Below are 20,565 nucleotides of genomic sequence, written 5' to 3'. Positions count from 1 at the left end.
CTTTAGGGGTTATACACTTTCCCTACCACTCTTATTCCCCAAGCTTGCCATGTATTTCCTCATCTGCTAGTCTTTGTCCCATCTGAAATGCCAGTTCCACCTTACCCCTCATACCATCTGTTTGCTGAAATTGTAATTGCTTCACAATTTCCCTCAAGTGGGAACTCCTCCATGAAGCTCTCTCGTCTTTGCCTCTTGTGGTATTTTGTCTTTCCCTCCAACAGACCTTGTCAAATTTTACCTTATATTATTGTCATTCCCTTGCTATGTTATAAGACCCTAGTGGAAGAAAGGAACTAACTCACATAGAATATAGTTCTTGAATTGAATTATATACATAATATAAATTATTGCTAGAGGTGTATTTTCAAGTATACATTCAGCTTATCAATAGATTTTAAATACATACAAAGGAAATGTGTTTTGCTCAGATGTAAATGGGATTGTCTAACTTGTCTCACTCAGGTGACAGACATTTATACAATGGATATTATTGTAAAACACTAAAAAAGTCATAACATCATTAAAGATGCTATGAATTCCAGGTGTTGTATCAAATGTCACAGAAATGATTAGCTCACAGATAGGTAAAGGCTAATTGGCTTCTTTTGAATTTAATTGTAGGAATTAAAATACAGAATATGTGGTACACACAAACCCTTCTCCCCTAATCACAGCGACCACAACCTTAGCTGCTTACTGTAATCATATCCCCAAGAAAGAGCAATCTCTACCTCAAAGGTCAGGTCAAGAACAACTCTGAATATGGGTAAGATTTGCCTTGGGTACCCGTATCCTCTAAGACCACTCTTTGGTTATCCTCCTTTGGAGTGACCCTCTTCCTCTGTGCCCATTTTCTAGTGTCCCATCACACATGACTGGTCTTCATTGATTGATTAGTGCTCTATATCCCAGCAACAGGAACTACCCACCTACTCATCACTGGCAAGCTTCCCTATCCCTACAGGAATATTAAATGAAGAAGATTTGTTGTTGCCACTTGGGAAAAAGGAGGTACCTTCTGTCTTAACATTCTTTGGTTGGGAGTTTCTGAAAATGTAGTGTGGTACTATTTGCACCAGAATAATTCTTTTTTTAAAGAATACTCACTAAAAATTCCGATTCCCAACCTCTATTAACATGACTACAAAAATCAAAGTTTTTGATGGTAGAACCCAGGAATCTTTATTTGCATAATATCCCCAGTGATGTTTTGCACACTACAGCTAGAAAACCATTCCTTTAAAGGTGTCTGACTTTGGGAATGGGACCACTGTATACACCATATACACATATACACTATATTACCTGACTGGTTGAGCTCCTACATGTGACTATGAGCAATGTATGTGATAAGTGTATTGTCATTTTAAGAAAAGTTTCTTTTTCTCAGAACCTTTTCTTTCTTTAAAGACTTTCCTGCCCCAAACAACTCTGATCTCTGTCTCTTACCAGAGATACCTTGGAAATAAAGTTGTTGTGAGATCAGGAAGATGGAGTGGGAGAAGTGATTTTGATCTTAGAACTCAGCTGGAGATATGTATCACTTACATCCCTGGTTAATATTTAGAATGTATAATTCTAGAAAAGCGATGTTCTATATTTAGTGTCTGTGTAGATTTTAAACTGCATTGTCAACTCATCTTTGAAGATAGGTCATTATTTCTATGGAAAAATACAATCTGAATTCTAGAGCAATGCTTCTCAAAATTTCATGTCTGTGTGAATGATGAGGGGATCCTTTTAAATGCAGATTTGGTCTGGTAGGTTTAGAGAGGAAACTGAGATTCTGTAACATTAACAAGTTCTGGTGCTGCCAATCTACAGTCCAGACTTAGAAAAGCAAAGTTCTTGGGGTGCCTGGGGGTCTCAGTCAGTTAAGTGTGGACTCTTGATTTCAGTTCAGATCATGATCTCAGGGTCAGGAGATCAAGCCTCCATCATTGTGTGATGTCTCCCTCTCCCTCTGTACCTCCCTACCCATACACACTCTTTCTTAAAATAAAAAAAAAAAAAATTAAAGTTCTAAATATAACATATAAATGAAGTTTTCAGTAAAATCCACTCTTTAGCTTGTAGGATGGCAAGTTAGAATGAACATTAGACTCAGATTCAGAAAGGCTATCTTGGTGTTGTGGCTTGATGTGCCAACCTTGGTGGTTCACATTATCTTTGGACCTCATCTACACATTGAGGACATTGATCTGAAATAGTCTTTTTTAAAATTTTTTTTACAATTTTATTTATTTGTTTGACAGAGAGAGAGAGAGAGATCACAAGTAGGCAGAGAGACAGGCAGAGAGAGAGGGGAAGCAGGCTCCCTGCTGAGCAAAGAGCCTGATGTGGGGCTTGATCCCAGGACCCCGAGACCATGACCTGAGACCATAACCATAATCTTAATGGTCTCTTCCATCCTTACGACTCCTTATGACTCAATGGCAGTTGTCTTGTCATTCGTATTAACAGTGGCATCTATAGACAGAGACTTACTACAGCCACTATGGATAATAAAATGATAATGTTGTGGGCAAGTGTTTCTTGTTGATTGTAATCAGCAATGCTAACAGCAAGCTAGTGAAAAACTTCTTTCTTAACATGTAAGCTAATCATGAGCATCTTTTGACAGGTCATATATTCTTCAGGAAGGAAGTGACAAGAAATAGATCATTTAAATTTAGGGTTAATGGTTCAGTTTCTTGATTGTCGCTGAATATTCATGTGATGTTGTGTGCTTCCCAAAACTTTACAGTTACTTGATTATCAAGACATTTTAGCCAAAATATAGAAAGATCTCTGAAAGAAGATGTTGGGGGTGTGTGTGTGTGTGTGTGTGTGTGTGTGTAATGGAATATTATGAAACCATCAAAAAAAAAAAAGAAATCTTGCCATTTGCAATGATGTGAATGGAACTATGAGGTATTATGCTAAGTAAAATAGATCAGAGAAAGACAAATGCCGTATGATTTCGCTCATATATAGAATTTAAGAAACAAAACAGAGGAACATAGGGGAAGGGAGGGAAAAATAAAACAAGATGAAATCAGAGAGGGAGCAAAACCGTAAGAGACTCTTAGCTATAGGAAACAAACTGAGGGTTGCTGGAGGGGAGGTAGGAGCGGGGATGGGGTAACTGGGTGAAGGCTTTTAAGAAGGACACTTGAAGTAATGAGCACTGGGTTTTACATGCAACTGATGAATCACTGAATTCTACCTCTGAAACTAATACGGTATATATTAATTAAATTGAATTTAAATTAAAAATTTTAGAAAAGACATTTTGTAGTTAATAAGCTCTTCTTACCTCTCAGACCACTCATTTGAAATCTGCTCTTAACATTCTCTTCCTAGGGTCTACCCTTAAATATTGATCTTTCTTCAGGTTCTGGTTTCAGATCCTTTTTTTCAATCATCTACAACCTGACCATCCGAGCAGGGGCTGATTGGTTTCTCCTGCTTTCTCCCACTGACCTTTATAACTGTAACCTCTTAAAAAAAAAAAAATAACTGTAACATCTTGCTCAGGCCTGATGTCCCACACAGGCTCTCGAAACCAAGGCATTCAGAGTTGAATTTATATTCCCTTCCCTCTATGCTAAAACATAAAAACACTTTAAAAAAAGAACCTTTTTAAAATATCATCCCACTGAATCTCATTTCCACTCAGGCATCCAGGCTAGAAATGTGTGAGTCACTCTAGATGATTGTTGGAACCTCAGTTCCCATTTCATGTGCATAGCCAAGACGGGTTGATTCTACCTCCGAAGTTTCTCGTAGGCACATCTTTTCCTTCCTCTTCATCCCCAGTGTCACCATCTTGATTCAGACCCTCATTATTCATCACCAAGGCCATTGTTTTGGTAATAACCTGAGAATTGCTCTCTTTGAATTAAGTCAGGTCCCACCTCCTTATAATTTTCTGTTTGTGGTGTAATCTTTATTAAGCCGAAATATGATTGTGCTCTACTGCTTGCTAAGATTCACTCAGAGCTTCCTTCATCACTTTTGTGATAGGAGCATCAGTGCTTTCGACCTGCTTTCTGGCAGCATCTGTAGCACCACTTTCCTGTGCTCTTCTTCAGGCACGGTGGGCTCTGGCCTCACTGAAACAGTTGACCTGTTGCTTGATAGAGAATCTCCAAACTTTCCCCTTTTCCATACTTGGAGAGCTCCAGTTCTTCCCTTGGGACCCAGTCTAAACCCAGTCTTACTGCCCTTGAGAAGCCTCTTCCACCTCTGTACTCTACCACCTCATGTAATGACTTTACCTGCATGTTGGATAAGTAACCAAATGTCATACAACACACAGCACTGTAATGTGAACTGTTTGTTGGCAGAGACACTATAAAACCTATCTCTATGTTTCAATGACTAGGCCATCCTAGTTGATAATTCTATTTGGTAAATGTCGATGGACAAATAGGAACATTTTCAGATCATACTAGGAAGGGCCATGCTAGACAGTTTGGGCATCGCACAAGAACTCCTGGCTTAGAGGTTGGTGGTGGCTTGATGTGGGACTACATCAGCATGCGTGTGGGAGAATGGAGTATTCCCATAAAGACAGGGTATTAGAATAGCAACGGCCCTGAGCTTAGGAGAAAGGTAAAGAAACTAAACTATTCAGCCCCAGGCTTGAAGCTTGGCCCATTTTAGAAATGGAATTACTGAGGAAGACAGCGAAAAGGGATAATTCCTTAATCAGTGGCAGAATATAAGTGAACCTTTTATTGGTAATCATGAAGATTATGCTGAATCATGAAGGGAAAACATTGCTAAATAAATTGCATGCTTCTAATGGGTCACACAATGTGTTGAGGTATTTAATATATCTTATTTCATTATTATAGTAATCTTGGGAAAAAAGATAATAGTCCCACTTTACAAGTGACTAACTTCCTGAAAATCAAATCATTAGTAAATGGCCATGCTGAGATTTGGGTCAGCTTTCTAATTTATAACGAGAGGTCGTTCCACCAGAGAAATGAAAGAAAACTTAGTGTTAGGTAGGACTCCTTTAACTAGGCGTATGAAGTGAACCTTGCCTTTCCTCAGTATTTCTTACCTGTGAAATTGTTGTTCCCAGTATTTCATGGTACAAAGATAGTCATTATATCTGTTATTCAATCTACCCAGCATATTGTAGGCATTTAAATATTTGTCAAATACATGGAGGGAGGGAAGGAGGGAGAAAGGAAGGAAAATTGTCAGTGACATAGAAGGCATTTTTCTTTTGAGTACATAATTTAATCAGGGGCAAACGGGGTATCTGAAGGGTGAAGCATAGTCATTAAATAATTAGGGTTATGCCCTCAGATCTTTAATATTGCTCATGGTTTCCTCCCTAGCAGGAAGGATGGAACTTGCTATGACAGAAAATGAAGTGCTTTTGGCTTTATTATTATTTTAAAAATTTCTCTTCAGTTTATATGTAGAAGTATTTATGCATAAATATTAGTAGAAATAGTATTTTTAATAAGATTTTATTTATTTATTTGTCAGAGAGAGAAAGGGAGATAAAGCGCACAAAAAGGGGGAGTGACAGGCAGAGAGAGACGCAGGCTTGCTGCTGAGCAAGAAGCCTCATGTGGGACTCGACCCCAGGACCCTGGGATCATGACCTGAGCTGAAGGCAGACACTTACTCGACTGAGCCACCCAGTGGCTTATAAAAATAGCATTTTTTATAAGGTAGGTTAAACGATGATAAACTCCCTTGGCTTTTCTTAACCTCAGGTCTTTTGTCTAAAAACATGAAGAAATAGATGAGTGAATAAGCTATTCTAAGATCTGGGTTGCAGCCAGGAATATATGGTTTCTGTTGAGAAGCAAAACCAGTCACTGTTGCCTCCCATTTTGGAGCCTGCCATCTCTACCAGAGTGAAGCTCTTATAGCCCCAGCTGCTGTGGCTTCTGAATGCCAACTGCCAGCAAAGCAAGTTTCTGTGGTCTTAATAGTTTCTGCATGTCCGTTTCTATTAACCGCTTCTTACCACTCCAGTAAATCTCCAGCAGGTCTCTCATTAGATCCTCCGTAAGTCCTGAAGACCCAAGACTTTCTTTTCAGGGAAGAAGAACCAAGCCTAGGCTTTAACTTTTTCTGAGCTGGGTTTAAACCAGGTTGGTAGACAAATGATGCAAAAGATTTCTGAGAAGCTAAAGTTATTCTCCAGGAAAGTGATCCCTTCTCTAAAGTAATTACTTAAAACAAAAACAAAAAAACAAAAACAAAAAACCAAACCAAACCAAAACAAAACAAAACAAAATGACAATTAGTTGGAGAGATTGACTATTTATTTTTCCCGTTTTTTGAGTGTTTGTTTTATGGGAGCAATGTCATTTATAGGAATCATTTTGTTATCTCACATTATGTTCCATAGTAATTTATTTAGAAATGTTCTAGATAGAGGCTTTAGGACCAAAAGGAATCCTACGGCTCAATAGAACAGTTTGATCTCATCAACATCTTGCATCCACTTAGTACAAATGGAGGAAAGAGACAATTCATTAGATTCTTACTCTATGGCTTCCATGTAGGAGTCATAAAAAAGCTTGAATATTACCACAGTTTTCATAGCTCAGGGTTGTCCTCGAGGGAAGCACAGGCTAAACAGTAGGCAGTTAGACTATATAATTTAGACTATATAATTTCCAAGAGCTTTCCAGCTTTGACCTTGAAAACTTCTCTTCTCTATGGCAGCTTAAAATCGTTTGGGTGTCAAGGATAGGGGAGACCTTCCCATGCTCACACTCATGCACAAATCCTTAGCACCAGCTTGTTCAGTCGCTAAAACACTTCTAGTTAAGTAAGTAAAAAACGAATAACGTAAGATGCATAAGAGACTCTCAGAACACCAGCTGTGGAGTTTTCTTCTTTTTTGCCTCCGCGGTAAGTTTTAGGAGCCTGACGGCACTTAGTCTCTGATGGAGGCTGGGGCAGGGGGAGCAAAGGGATGTCCCTGGAAAAGAGAAGAGGAAAGTGGAGACCACGCAGTTCCGCCTCAAGCTGGCTTGAGTTCTCCTGGCTTCTCCTCCTTTGTGCCAAATGTTCTGTGTGGCTGGAGAGGGGATGGATTGTTCACATCACTTAGGACACCTAAGTCTGGGCCTGACTACAGTTGGCCCTACTTGAAAACCCTTAAGGTCCAGTTTTGTAGCTCTGTCCTTCACTAAGTCTTGTTTCTGAGGTGGATTTGGAGCTTGAAGTTGCTACCAGTTAGGCAGACATCAAGCACTTATTCCTTTCCTAAAATATTATCACACAAACGTTCAAGCATATCAACGTTGAAAGGACTTTACAGTGAATATCATTATATCCATCTCCTGGATTTCACCAGGAACGCTTTGTACCGTCTCCTCATTCTAACCCAGGAGAGTTCTTCCTGGTTGCTGGAGCCTGGGACCCATCAGCCCATCAACCTATTCTCCTTTCCTTTCTGTGGAGGTTTCTCTTCTCACATAAGTGCCTGAGATTGTACAGGACAAGCAAGGAATTGGAACGTAACCAGGATAAGAGGGAGGACAGCTCACCAAGTTCACACTAATACAGCCCAGAAAAGACTATGTAGAGACATTTTGATGCACAGAAAGGAACCAGTCTGATTTTTATGCAGGTGAGAGAGCTGTCCATCCTCAACAGGAGGAAAAAGAGGAGATGCAAAACAGTGAGGTCTTCCTGAGTTTGAAAACTCTCTGTTTTGTTGTCCGTAAAATGGGGGTGAGAAGGCGTGCCTCAGAAGATTGTATGAGGATTTTATGGGATGATGTGTGTGAGCCTTCGGACACAACGCCCACACACAATGGACCCTTGGTCAGATGTGGCTGTTATTAGTTGAAGGTTGTAGACTGTGGTAGCTACAGATGCTGTCTAATTTGGTGACTATGTGCTGTCCCCAGGATTGAAATTATTACGATTTTCCTTTATTTTCGCTGTGACACAGAAATGATAATTCTGTGAATTTTAGAAAACAAAGTTATATGCCTCAATGAAAATTTATTTTCCTATCAGAGGAGAGAGAGATAACACCACCACCTTCTTCTTCTTCCTTTTTTTTCCTCCTTTGGCTATGCCATGTGCGTTGATAACCCTGCACTGAAGCGGTGTACCATCACTCATCTGGGATGTAGTGGGAGCTAAGGATAGGGAAGCTAATGATGGCAAAGGAGAGCTGTCTTGTCTGCATGCAAAGCAGTGGGATGGAGGCTGCTCCCTCCCTGAGTTTTTTGCAAAACCATACCTCTGCCAGAAATTCACAAATACTGGGCGCTGTTCACATTCTTAACTGAACAGGTCACAGGAAAGACATTTGAAAGTGTGGTCAGAACTGGGAAATTTTAGTCAACAGTAAGGTAGACACATATAATATTTCATATTATGCTGGGTGCTGGTTTTCCTTTTGAACTACATGTTCCTTCTGCTTGCATTCCTGAAACTTTGGTTAACTGATTATGCTTAATATAAATATGTACATTTATATTGTGTATATATACATGTGCATGTATACATATACAGTTATTCTGTGTGTGTATATATATATATATACACACACAATAATATATATATATATACTATTACTTTCTGATTATACTTCATTTTGATAGGTGAGATACTATTATAAAAATATTTCCCTTAGCTTTAATGATTCCATTCTCTCTTAATATTTAGGGATATATAGGCTCTTATACAGTTGCAATTAGAATGTTCATGAAGTTTTATGTTCTGTTTTGCTCACATAAATATTTGCTATATTGTGTTTTTTTCATGATGGTGATTTTGAAAGAAGCATAATGATGCAACATCTATTACTTAACAGTTTTCCCACTGACATCTATTTAAGTTATTTTAAATGCACTTCCTTTGTAAAAATTTAAAATTCACTAATTGGAGATCTGTGAGTTTTGATCAACTAGAATTTTTCTTGAAATAGATTGACTTAATGAGTTGAATCCTGCGGGAATTCATGAAATTCAGAAAGATTTCAGTAATCAAGTCTTTAAAAAAAAGAAGGGGCGCAAATATGAGGCTGAGTCTTAGAACCATTGTAGAAATTTGAAGGTTTCTTTTCCTGTTTTCCCATGTGCTTTTTCCCCATGCATCTGTTTAATTTTCCTTTCCTGCTTCAACCAGATGTCCTGGTTGTTTTCAGCCCAAATCATAGAGAACATGGCTGCCTATGAATTCCAGAATTATATACACTGCAGTTGAGCCACTGATGAGAAACCACCACTTTCTAGTTTCCAATTGCAAACACCCAGCAGCAAAGGATAAAGATGGCCATTGTGAAATCAGATGTTTGTCTCTGGACCAACCCATGTTACCAGGAGTTGGTGTCTGGGTCAGGGTCAGGTCCCCACTCTTGGCCATGTTGTGGGTAGAGACAGGTCCACATCTTAAAAAATATTGCTCCAATGGAAAGTTTCTAAATGTGAACGGCAGCTCCAGAACACAGGGGTCCTGGAATAATAAACTTATATGCTTAATATGGCAACAAAAACCTTTGTATATTTATTTTTTATTCTTTTGATTAATTCATTTAGCAAAATATGGAGGTAGAAATTAATGGACTGGCATGTCTGACCCAACTAATGATCCTTTTTTTTTTTTTTTTTAAAGATTTTATTTATTTGAGAGAGAGAGAGTGAGAGAGAGAGAGAGAGAGAGAGCATAAAGGGGTGAGGGGCAGAGGGAGAAGCCAGCTCCCCGACGAGCAGAGGGCCCGATGTGGGACTTGATCCCAGGACTCCAGGATCATGACCTGAGCCGAAGGCAGTCGCTTAACCAACTGAGCCACCCAGGTGCCCCCAACTAATGATTCTTAAGATTATTTACCAATTTAGTTTCCCCAGACTTCCAATCAATCCAAACAACACTGAATTTCAAGACCACTTCTCCCCTGTCCTTTTTACTGACCCAGAACACGTGGGTGCAGTCAATGTTCTTGAGCTTAGGAAGAGCAATTAAGGTCAGGGTTTGAGGTGCTCTGTCCATTGTTTGAGCCCAAATAGAGTTTACACATGGCTCTTTGGGAAATACACAAGGGCTGTTTCCTCATCCTCTACTACCCCAGCTGCTGTCGGATCTGCCTGTCTTTTCTTCTGCTGCCATTACTTCATTTTACTTTCTGAACGTCCTTCTCTCTCCAGCCTTGATACAAAAGTGAACTCTTCTCACTTCTCCCTGCTGTTTCTGAAATTACCAAAGAAATCTCACTTTGGCGATAAGCGTTCTTACTGCTGGTCACCTCAGGGAAGCCAGCAGGGTTGGCCAAAATGACAAACACTGGTGAGGGTTTAAAACAGTTGATAAATTCTTAGATTGTTTCAGGACTCCACTGAAATGTTAAAGAACCTTAAAAAGAATAGTTTTGTCTTCTTCCCTAGATCATCTGATTCCCTTTCTTAGATCACCTAACCATTTCTGTGCTTGTAATTACATTTTAAAAGCACATGAATATGCTAATTGTAGAGAATTTAAGAAAATATAAAAAAGAGTGTAAAAATATCACTGATAGGGGCGCCTGGGTGGCTCGGTGGGTTAAGCCTCTGCCTTTGGCTCAGGTCATGATCTCAGGGTCCTGGGATCAAGCCCTGCATCAGGCTCTCTTCTCAGCAGGGAGCCTGCTTCCCTCTCTCTCTGCCTGCCTCTGCCCACTTGTGATCTCTATGTCTGTCAAATAAAAAAATAAAATCTTAAGAAAAAAAAAAAAGGAATTCTTTGGGGCATCTGGGTGGCTCAGTGAGTTAAAGTCTCTGCCTTCGGCTCAGGTCATGATCCCAGGGTCCTGGGATCGAGTCCCGCATCGGGCTCTCTGCTCAGCAGGGAGCCTGCTTCCTCCTCTCTCTCTGCCTGCCTCTCTGCCTACTTCCGATCTCTGTCTGTCAAATAATAAATAAAATCTTAAAAAATATATATATATCACTGATAACACCATTCAATGTCTTTGCTTGAAAATCAGCTTACTTGATCCTGTCTGGTTTATATTGGCCTAAGGGACTCAGTCCTTAGACTAGGATGGATTTGGTGCTGTAAAGAAAGCTTTCTTGTGCATGTGTGTACATGCATGTGTTGTGTGGATCCCTTTCAGAATATAGTTCCTGATAGCTTTTAAAGACACCATGGCTTCGAGAAGTCCTCATCTGTTGGGTCTTTTTTTTTTTTTTTAATTTTTTAATTTTTTTTCACTTTAAAAAAAAAATTTATTTTCAGTGTAGCAATATTTATTGTTTTTGCACCACACCCAGTGCTCTATGCAATCCGTGGGTCTTGGTGTCACAGTCTTCTGTCCCTCTTCGTCTGTCCTCCTCATGAAGGAGAGTATCCTTTGAGTTTCAAGCTGAGTTTCACACTCTCACCTGCTACGCACTGCCGAGGACCCAGCAGTGAACCCTGAGACCTATAAAGTCTCAAAGTGTCAGGAAAGAAGGAACCACCCTAGGACTCTAAGTGATTGCACAGAGTGAGCCTTGCTACCTTCAAACTACCACTCAGCCACAGTGACTGTGATGTGAGAAATAAATATTTATTTTAGAAACTCATGAGTTTTATTATTGTTCTTACTGTTTAAACAGTTAGGCTCTCTGCTAATACTGCCTCTAATAACCCCATCCAGCTTCCACTTTTTTTCTTCACAATAAGTGCCCCTTGCTGGGTTCCCGTTGAGTCTCTATTTCTGCGCCAAGTGACTGCTTTAGCTCCCAGTTCATTCTAGAGTCCCGGCAGTATCACACTGAGACCTGTGATGCCAGCATGTGCCAGCCCTGCTCATTTCCCCAGTTGTTCTCTCTGTTGACCATCCCAGGCTCTGCCTCCTGCTTTCACCTTGCCCTTTCTCCATCCCATCGCAGCCGTCCTTCACAAAGTCAAACTACTTTGACATCATAAGAAATACTAACACTACTACTTCTAAATGAAGATACAGATGTTTTTTCTTATTCCCTTCTCTACATTTAAAAACATTTACCTCTTTCTGAATCTTTTGCTGTAACTCCTTTAAAAACCTCTTTTTCTGTCCTCCTTTATGTCAGCTCATTAGGTAACTTTCATGTGACAGGTGCTGTTCTTGATATACGTTATCCCTGTTAGTTCTCTCAAACCTCCTGCTGTGCCAGTATCATTGTCCTCCTTTTACAGAGAGGCTAAATAGCTTGCCTAAAGTCATAAGCTTGCAAGAGAGGGAACCAAAATTATAATCTGGCTGGATCCAGGTCTTTTACTCCACTGTTCAACAACGTATTGTTCATTTTACCACTTATTTCTGCAAACACTGGTTGCTTTTTATTTGTGTAGGCTCCAACGATGGCTGGGCGGGAAGGAAAGAAACCCAATAGAAATGTTTAAAAAAATTTGCTAGCAGGAACTTTCTATTGTTTTCAAGCTATTTAAAGAGGAAAAAATGTATTGTGTGTTTAGGCTAATCATTTCCAAGACAGAGAATAGCTTAGCCAATGAATATTTATATAACTTGTTACCATGTTCCTCTTCAATTCTTTTTCATAAAAATAGTTGAGAAAGATTTATCTAAAATTTCATTTTTAAGAAAAATAATCCTATTTCCCTGATGCCGAGTGATATGGAGCACTTTTTCATGTGTCTGTTGGCCATCTGGATGACTTCTTTGCAGAAATGTCTGTTCATGTCCTCTGCCCATTTCTTGATTGGATTATTTGTTCTTTGGGTGTTGAGTTTGCTAAGTTCTTTATAGATTCTGGACACTAGTCCTTTATCTGATATGTAAACCTGGTGATTCACAGACCTGTACCCCTGGGGATAGAGTATTATGCCTCCATCAGAAAGGATGAATACCCAACTTTTGTAGCAACATGGACGGGACTGGAAGAGATTATGCTGAGTGAAATAAGTCAAGCAGAGAGAGTCAATTATCATATGGTTTCACTTATTTGTGGAGCATAACAAATAGCATGGAGGACATGGGGACTTAGAGTGGAGAAGGGAGTTGGGGGAAATTGGAAGGGGAGGTGAACCATGAGAGACTATGGACTCTGAAAAACAATCTGAGGGTTTTGAAGGGACGGGGGGTGGGAGGTTGGGGTACCAGGTGGTGGGTATTATAGAGGGCACGGATTGCATGGAGCACGGGGTATGGTGCAAAAATAATGAATACTGTTATGCTGGAAATAAAAAAAAATAAAAATAAAATAAAAAAAAAAAAGAAAAATAATCCTAGAATTGTAAGTGGTTTGGTGGAATTTCAGTAGAGCTGTTTGGTGATCTCATGAGTTGGAAAAGAGTACCATCTTGTATTATTTTATTACTCAAACTTTTTCAGAGTTGGAGGAGTAGTAGTGGGCAGAAGATGAACACAGTTCAGCCAGAAAACTTCATTACTTCTAAAAATAACTCGGGCTCTATTTTATGGTAGTTTATGGATGTCAATAACTCAAAGGGAGAAATACTAGTCAGAAACAGAGTCCCTAGTACAAATAATAATAATTTTTTCTTAGCTAACATAATCTGTAGTCATCAGGAATTATATCTATATTCCCTTTCTTATTTATCACTTTATTAGGACTTTTAGGAATACATAGTTGAAAATTCACTTGTCTCTGGTACACCAATGATGTATTTATGGCACAAGTGGGGCCACTCACCACTCCAGAACCCTTGGCAGACATAAATAAAAGCTCATGCAATTCCTTCCTACTCAGACATAAATAAAAGCTCATGCAATTCCTTCCTACTCACTACAGCTCTCTCCAGGCAGTCATCATAACCAATTAATTAGGGCTCATTCAATAGTTCATTCATATGACAAATATTTATTAAGCATGCACTATGTGCCATGTAGTGCTCTATGAGCAGAAATCAATTTGTTCTTTTGGCCATTGTCCAAATTTATTTTGTGGTTGCCAGGCACCCTGATTCTTTTCTAGTTGATCAAGAAATTAATCAATTCCATTTACAGCCTGGAGCTTAAACAATTTCAGGTTTCCATGACCTCTACTATAGTAGAAGAGCCCACCTTGTCCTGGGGCCAACAATATGAAGTAAAAGTCAAAAGAATAAAGAAGAGATAAACTGATAAACTTAGCAGCACCCAGCACACATTTTTTTCTTGACCTCTATTATTTGTATGCCTTCAGCTAAGTCTGTATGGGAATGGTTGACATGAATCAAAGGCATGAATTTCATGAGTAATTTAACAGTAATGACTCCTATTCTTAAAGATTGGGTGACATCTTTAATCATTAGAAACCTAATAACACGTTTGCCCACTATCTTCAATCTTCTCTTTAGGCATCCTTGGTTTTTAGCCTCATGTTACACTGGATATTGGCTTAAGACTTTCTACTGACAGCTCATATCAAGGGTCAGTATATACTTTTTTTTTAAAAGATGCAGTTGAGGCGAAGACTGGCCTTTTGTCAGAGGGTGTCAGACAATCAATCCAAATGTTCCACATGATTGTGCAGGCTGTGATTGTGGTGCTAGATGTTTAATGTGTGGCTGAAACCTCTTTGAGGCATGTTGTGAAGAGTGCTGTAAAATTGTTATGGATCCCTGACTGAACTGTCCCCCATTCTGCCTCTAATGAAATGGAAAGTGCTGAGGAAGATTGCACAGAGCAATTAGACCATTAAGTACAACTCGAGGCTGGTACTTTTGGGGGGAAAATGTCCAGAGGCATCTGGTAATAAGATGGCAACCCAGTCTCCACGTTAAAAAGGAACTAAGTGAGTTTGAGGCTTTATAAAAAGCTAGAATTCCTTGAGTTGTTTCTTTACTGTGTCTCTTCTCGGAATCAAATGTAAGACATTAGCCAATCTTGATTTTTACTCATCTATTGTGCAATTTGATCAGCTAAAAAAACACAACAGAGAAGTTTTTTTTTTAAAACTTCTTAGGGGTGCCTGGGTGGCTCAGTGGGTTAAGCCTCTGCCTTTGACTCAGGTCATGATCTCAGGGTCCTGGGATAGAGCCCCTCTCAAGAGTTCTCGGCAGGGACCCTGCTCAGCAGGGAGCCTGCTTCCCCCTCTCTGCCTGCCTCTCTGCCTACTTGTGATCTCTCCCTGTGTCCAATAGATAAAGAAAATATTTTTTAAAAAACCAAAACTTTTTAAAGTGAGGCTGCCTGGGTGGTGCAGTCAGTTAAGCATCGGCTCTTGGTTTCCAGACTCTTGGTTTCAGCTCAGGTCATGATGTCAGGGTTGTGAGGTGGAGGCCTGCTCAGGCTCTTCACTCAGGGCAGAGTCTGCTCTCCCTCCCTCTCCCCTCCGCCACTTGCACATTCTTTCTCTAGAATAAATATATAAATCTTAAAAAACAAACAAACAAAAAAACCATCAAACTTTTTCAAGTGAGGCTTCCCAGCAGAGATAGTTCAAATAAATTTAGATTTCCACTAGGAAGCTTTTCAGGACATCAACTTTGATACTACACTTCAAGGTTTGAGGATGAACATTTAGGGATGGTAGATAGACAAGGATAACATTAATTATGATGTAAGTTTTCTTTATAAAATGGTTCTTACCTTATAACTAGCTTGAGTACTGTCTATTTGCCTGCAAGGGTGGGACCCAAAGGTATTATTAATTTTTCTGCCTTTTGCTATTCTATCAATGTATAAAATACTCATTTTCCATTAGAAAAACAAATACACACAGCTTTTCTTTACCTCCTCCCTGTCATTATTTCTCCTTTTCTCTGCTCCCTTTAACTGATCAATTTCTCTAATGAGTCAACTCTGTACTATCTCTACATCCTCACCTATCATTCATTTAAGGGGTTTAGAGATTTGAAAAAGATTACTCATGTACATAATTTTTTTCAAAGATTTTATTTACTTAATTGAGAGAGGGAGAGCACAGTGGGAGAGTGAGAGGGAGAATCAGACTCCCCGCTGAGCAGAGAGCCCAATGCAGGACTCCATCCCAGATCTCTGGGATCATGCCCCGAGCTGACGGTAGACACTTAACTGACTGAGCCACCCAGGTGCCCCTCATGTGTATAATTTTACGGTAAGTTAGAATTGGACTAATACTAGTGAAAATCATCTCTATTTTGTCTTTTCACACCTTCCCCACCCCACTCTTTTTAACTTTTCCTACTTTGAATCATTCTGATACTTACATCTCTAAATACTGACTTCCTAACTTCCATAATAGTTGATGATTTTGATCATTTATATAATCACCTCCTTTTCTTCTTCCAATATAGTTGTTACTATTTTTCATTATGTTATTACTTCCTTTTGTAACTTTATATAATAAACATATATGTTATTTCTTGTTCACTCAGTTTTAAATAATTATGTACTATGTCTTTTGACTTAACTTCCTAATAAGGAGTATGTGGTAGTTAACTTGCTGTATCTTTGCATGTCTGGATATATCATTATTCTGTCTTCATATTTGATTATGCCTTTATTTTATCTCCACATTTGACTGATTTATAATTCTGCTGAAAATCAACTTTTGGGTTGCAAATTCTCTCTCTCAGACCTTTAAAGCTATTCATCAGTTGTGTTCTGACATTAAATTTTGTGGATGAGAAGATGTCATTTTCATTTCATTGTTTGTTTTCATTTATCTTGCTATCTATACACAGAGATTGGGGCTTGTTAATTGGTTTTCCTTGATGCTGGCCCCCATCATGTGGGATATTTGTCCGGTGGTGCTGACACACAGAAGCCGTCCCAATTTTCCTTTAAAACTGTTTTCAGTTTCTTTACAAATTATCCCCACTTTTTGTCCCTATGAGGTGTGTCTACTTGCTTTTGGGCATTGTGTGTGATAGGTGGGGAATGATATTGGGTGGGCATTATATGTTAACTTCTCATTAGTTTGTTTTCAATCTATATCTCTTACTCTCCATTGTATTTATTTGCCCAAGTTTGGGGTTTTTTTTCTTTTCTTTCCTTCTCCTCTTCCTCTTTCTTCTTTTTTGCTTTAATAGCCACCACTTCTCCATGCTTTCATACAGAATTTTTTCTCTTTCTTTTTAATCTACTAAAAATTATTAAAATCTCTTGCTTTCCTGTTCTTTTCATTCCCCAAAATTAATATATTATGCTCTAGGAATTAACATGAAGACCCGAAGTCAGTTGCTGCCTGGAAGGGAAGATTAATCATTAGGACTTGATGGAAATGAATAAACATTAATTGAATTCCATGGATTTTTCCCCTTCTAGCCCACACTGGTAATCAAAAAGGGAGCAAAAGAATGAGTTTGAAGAAAAAAATATACTAAATTACTGCCAGCAATTTGTGTATTCACAGATAACCTCACTTATTTTTCTGTTCATTTTCCAAAGATGCATCAGGTAACTCAATTGCTTATTGAGCATCTAAAACAAAAACAAAACCCATTGGTTCAAACAATATATGGTCTTGTACAACATTTGGAAAATGCGCAATACCAAGAAAATGGAAAAATTGAACAGACATTACTCCTATTACCATTTTGGTAAATTTCCTTAAATTTAAGTACATCCATATGCATTTTTCTTTTACAACTTTAAACTCTATTTAAAATTTTTTTTTAAATTTTCAATTTTTAAAAAATTTTATTTTATTTAAATTCAATTGATTAACATGGAGTCTATTATTAGTTTCAGAGGTAGAGTTCAGTGATTCATCAGCTGCATGTAACACCCAGTGCTCATTACACTGAGTGCTCTCTTAATACCCATCACCCAGTTACGCCATCCCTCCACACACCTCCCCTCCAGCGACCTCAGTTTGTTTCCTAGAGTTAAGAGTCTCTTATGGTTTGTTTCCCTCTCTGATTTTGTCTTATTTTAATTTTAATTTTTAAAATTTATTATATAATATTTATAATTATTTTTATTTTTAGAGAGGGAGAGAGAGAGTGGAGTGAGGAGCAGAGGGAGAGGGAGAGAGAGTCTCAAGTAGGCTCCATGCCCAGTGTAGAGCCTCATATAGGTCTTGAACCCATGGTCCTGATTTCAAAATTAGAAGTCAGATGCTTAACTGATATCTTCTATTTTTAATTAGAATTATATATTTAGAACTACATTATTAAATAATTTTATAAATTATAATTTTAACAGTTGTATAATATTCCATTATATTGATATATGATAATTTGACCCATCATCTATTATGGAACTTTAGGAAATATCTAGGTTTTTACTATTAAAAGATATGGTTGCAACAAAATTAATTTTATATTTCTCTTTGTCTACTTCCTCATTATATTTTTTAGGATAATTTTCAAGAACTTAATTTAGTTGACCACAGGCTATGAACCTACATGAGGCCTCTAATGTGTACTGACAAGTTTTTCCAGAAACTTCTCACAAAATTATGAGAATTCCTGACTTACCACACTCTTCCCAACTCTAATATTAATTTTCAAAATAATAATCAGCTTTAAAACATTACCAGTTTTGCAAGCATAAAGTAGAGTTCTGCTTATAAATATCTTTGATATTATAATGTCTCGTAAGTAATTTGTAGTTGGGTAAATTTTAATTTTTATTGAAAGAAAAAACCTATTTTTAGAAAATAGAAAAAATCTATTTTTAGAAATTGTAATACATTTAATATTTCCTCATTTTTTTCTTCTCTGTGTTTTTTAAATTATTTTTTTAAAAGATTTTATTTATTTATTTGACAGACAGAGATCACAAGTAAGCAGAGAGGCAGGCAGATAGAGAGGAGGAAGCAGGCTCCCCACTGAGCAGAGAGCCCGATGCGGGGCTCAATCCCAGGACCCTGAGATCATGACCTGAGCCGAAAGCAGAGGCTGTAACCCACTGAGCCACCCAGGCGCCCCTCTGTGTTTTTTTATTCTAACTTATGTTTTCTTTCTTGGAGATTTGAAAGGTATTTATCTACTTTTCCTTCTATGACTGATTACCCTGAGTGTTTGAAAATATGTTTATCTATATCTTTAGTACTATAGAAACGAAAGATAAGTATTTGAACTCCTCTTTCTCAACATTAGAGGACTAGGAGATTAGTGTGTTTTTTCTTATTCCAGATTTTCCTTATCCTCATCATTCCAGCTTCTGTTAACATCCTGGAGTTTTTTAATTTAAAATAATTTAAAAATTATTGTTTTTACTGTACTTATCAGCTCTTTCAGGAATTATATTAAGATTTGAATTTAGTTTTTGTTACAACTAACAAAACTAGTTAGTTTTGTTACAATAACAAATGTTATAATAGAAGTATTACATCAGCCACTTAGATTTTAACTTTATGGTTTCAGTGTTCATTTTTGAAGGCTTATTAAAAGTATAATTTTTGTACTGGATTTTTATTAAATTCCATGATAGCAACTTACATTATGTTGTAATTTCCATTCAAGTCTTAGTTAGCTAAAAAATAAGTTCAATTAAAAAAAATAAAAACCTCTGGTTTATAGTCTGTGACCATGCACATATAAGAATGACTTCTTGATTTTTTTTGTGCATATGAATAACAACTTTGGGAGCCAAATTCTTGAGTCAAAAAACTTTTTCTCCTAAAGCCTCTGTTGATATTGCTTCAGAGTTTTCCAACACTTAGCAAAAAAGAAGACACCCTGCTGGGTTTTGTACATAATTTGTAGGATTTTTTTCCTATGCCTTTTTAATTTAGCAATATTATGGAACATCTTGGTGTGGGTGTTTTATCATTATTTTGGCTGATAAATGAACACTATTTTTTTAAAAGGTATTCCTTGTTTATTTGAGAGAGAAGGGAGAGAGTGAGTGAAAGAGTGCACAAGCAAGGGGAGCCGCAGAAAGAGAGGGAGAGAGAGAGAGTGCAGGAAGCCTGATGAGGAGCAAGGAGCCCTCTGTGGAGGAGGGGGCCCCATGTGGGGGTTCCAGGCTCAAGTCCAGAACCTCGGGATCATGACCTGAGCCAAACCAGGCACTGAACAGGCTTGAGTCACCCCGGTGCCCTGCCTGATACCTTAAATACAAATCTTTGCATATTATTTTTTTTAATGATTTCTTCTTTAGGTATATCTCTAATTCTCATGAGCAATTTATCTTCTCTTTTACTTTTTTATTCCCGTTATTTGAATATCTTCGTCCTTTTCCTCTACATTCTTGGAAAGCTTCTCAGGTTTGTCCTTTGTAAGCAAAGATTGTGTTTTCTAATCATAGTGCTAAATCTCTATTTTTACTTTCAAATAAATGTTAATTCTCCTATTGTCATTTTGCTTCCTTGCAGTCTTTATCTCAACACATTTTAATCTCATGACATTTTTTAATCTCATCATTTCAATTTTTTTTTTTTCATAGAGATATGTCTGCTCTGTCATGGATTCTGATCTGTGAAGGCTACGGAAGGAATTGGCCATGTAATTTCCAGGGACACCTTACTCTCAGGTGTCCAGGAGGAGCTTTTGCAGGTGAGTCTTGCTTGCGTGTTTTAATACTAAAGGTTTGAATCTTTGATCACTTTGAACAGGTCTGTTATCTCCCATGTTCTAAGACAGTTTCTCAACCTGGACACTATTGACATTTGGTGCTGTCTTTGTTGTCAGGGGCTGTTGTGTACAGTGCAGCGTGTTCAGCACCCCTGGGCCCTTCCCCTAGAAGCCAGTAGCAGGCATGCTACGTGCCCCACTCCCTTCAACCCCTGTGTCTCT

At 38.2% G+C, this 20,565-nt stretch overlaps 1 long non-coding RNA gene across 1 annotated transcript in view; it reads left to right on the top strand.

Moving 5' to 3' along the window:
• The window catches only part of LOC116588265, a 166,327-nt gene that overhangs the window by 79,055 nt on the left and 66,707 nt on the right, over positions 1-20,565 (top strand). Inside the window, exon 4 of the long non-coding RNA XR_004284865.1 lies at positions 20,216-20,325. This is a non-coding gene — a long non-coding RNA (uncharacterized LOC116588265). The remainder of the gene's footprint in view (positions 1-20,215; positions 20,326-20,565) is intronic.

This window comes from Mustela erminea, chromosome 4 (assembly GCF_009829155.1).
Source record: "Mustela erminea isolate mMusErm1 chromosome 4, mMusErm1.Pri, whole genome shotgun sequence".
Classification (NCBI taxonomy): Eukaryota; Metazoa; Chordata; class Mammalia; order Carnivora; family Mustelidae; genus Mustela; species Mustela erminea.
This window is presented reverse-complemented; position numbering and strand designations above follow the sequence as displayed.